Here is a 2,491-nt window from a genome sequence, read left to right on the forward strand (position 1 = left end):
GTCTCATCGGCAGCGCTATTTCCCGTACCGGTGATGGCGCCGCCGCCCCCTTTATCAATTTGTCCGACGTGCCCCGCTGGGCGGGAATCATTTGCGGTCCTAATGGCTGTGGCGACGCTGACTCGTTCTTTTTTTCTCTTATGCGTCTCTCGCCTGTAGTACCATGCAGCTCTTACGAATTAAGCTGCATAGAAAGAGGCGGAAAATCACTAGAACCACATTGTAGCAACCGCGGAAGAATGCAAATAGTAACTGTGCAAAAAAAAAAGAAAGTGTGCAGCAGCATTTCTACATTGTAGTACGAAAGATGCCTACATTGTGTTTATTGCATTTTTATTACACGGAAAATGCAGGAACTGTAGCGTAAAATTAACTAAAGAAAGCACGTCGCTCGCAGTGTGAAAACCGCGACCTCTGCATGACGTATGCCAGTGCTGCAGCAGCTATACACTAGAAAGTGTTGCGAAAATTCCTGTATTCAATTCCTTACAAAGAAAAGACATGTTTTGTCTTAGCTTAGTGGCTATGGTGCTGCTCTGCTAAGTCATAGGTCGCGGGGTGGATTCCGGTCAAGCCGGCCGCGCTTCGACAGCGACGAAATGCGAAAACGCTCGTGCACTTCGATTTAGGTACAGGTTAGAGAACTCGAGCTCATCAAAATTAATCCAGAGTCCCACACTACGGCGTGCCTAGTAATTATATCGTGGTTTCGGTGTGAAAGACCCTAGAATTCGACTTTAATGTTGTGTGTTACGGACCAATTTAGTTATGCGCCTTGAACAGACACCACCGCAAATGGTTGACAATGAAAAATAGTTTGTCACGCTTGTGAATGTAGAACGCGACAAATAGCATCCACAAGGAAAAAGACACAGGTACAAGCGCAATGACCCCTGTCTTGTTCCTGCTACCCGCCGTGTTCTCTTCCTTCTCGACTGACGCTCACATGTCGCAATGCTTGTTACAGTAGACAAGTGACATTTGGGACTAAACACCAACTGCAAACGCGTTAAGTTGTCGCCTTGTTCCATCCTGACTCATAGCGCATTGAAATATTGCCGCTGAACACCTTGAGTCCATGCCACGAAGCATGAAGCTATAGTGTCTGCACGATAAACATGGCATCTTCCCGCGTTAAAAAGCTAGAGAACGCATGGGTTGAATGTTGTAGGGCGTTACTCAAGCAAGGTTGCAAGTGTGGGTATGGGTTGTAAAAAGAGGCGTCAACCAAATGACGAACTACCTTAAGCCACAATTTCTTTTTCAGCAATTAGGGTTCGTGACTCGCATTAGCCCTCTCTTTCACATCAACCGTACGTACTTCCCGCTTACCGTACGTTCTCGCTACTTTACACGCATAGATGGACGCAGGGCGTGTAGAAGCTGCTTTTATAACGTGAAAAAGTTCTCTGCCTTAAGTCTGTTACAGCAACAAATTAAGAAGCGCTGTTCGTGCGGCAAAATTTGCGTTAATCTCAAAGTCTGCTCGTACATAGGGACGATACCCGTGGTTGTTCTAAGAATACTTTGATAACTCGCCCAGCGACTTTACCGCTGGCATTTGATCAAATTTAGCGGGCGCCGACGCGTGTTCATTCTTTGTGTTTTCGTCGGACCAACATTGTAATCCCTTTTGGCGTACTGCACAGAACAACTATCCCTATGAGGTGGGGCTCCACAGTCGGCATACAACCATTAGGCAAATGAAACCGCGGGAACCAGATGAAAGGCGACCAAAGGGGCGAGCCGCTTTGCATGAGAACACGACGAGCGCGTCAGCTATGGTCCTCCCACTACGACACGCATACAGTCTCTGTACGGCTATGTATTGACCATCGAACATCGACCCGCGCAAGCTGCACGACGCTTAAAACGTGATGGATGAACGCTCACTGAAACTCGCACCGTCATCGCGACATCCCATTAGCGCTGCTCAAAGAGCAGCCAAATGAAATCCGCATGGGATAATCATTTGACAGCACACAAGGGGAGTGTTCGTAAAACAACACGATTATTCGCAGAATTCGATAAGGAATGTCAAAAAGAGTGTAATCCGGAAATCCAACCGCCACATCCTTATTATCACAAACCAGTGTTTCATGCCGCTAAGCACACAAGAGGCTCTTAGGGGAAAAAATTCAGCAGATCCAACGAGTTGGCACTTATATACACCGAAGCTTTGTGTGAGTGCATGAGCAATCGAAACACAAGTTTGTGTTTGTTGAATGTCTGCTTCAAAGTGACACGCAATGACTTGTTAAGGCATTGTAGAGAGGCTAATGCAACGCCGCCGCTGTCGCGTATGCGCGGAGGCCGAAATTTGGTCGATGGATATCGCAATGCTATGGACCCATCTTTTCTAGAGAAACGAGATGGCGCTTTCGACGGCGCGGCGCACGTCGCCTCAGCGACAGCGCACTAATACGAAACTACCGCTTCCACCTTGCTTCTGTGCGACCAACTGTTGTAAATGCAACCGAGTTTTGGCTGA

Source organism: Dermacentor albipictus, unplaced genomic scaffold, assembly GCF_038994185.2.
Source record: "Dermacentor albipictus isolate Rhodes 1998 colony unplaced genomic scaffold, USDA_Dalb.pri_finalv2 scaffold_50, whole genome shotgun sequence".
Classification (NCBI taxonomy): Eukaryota; Metazoa; Arthropoda; class Arachnida; order Ixodida; family Ixodidae; genus Dermacentor; species Dermacentor albipictus.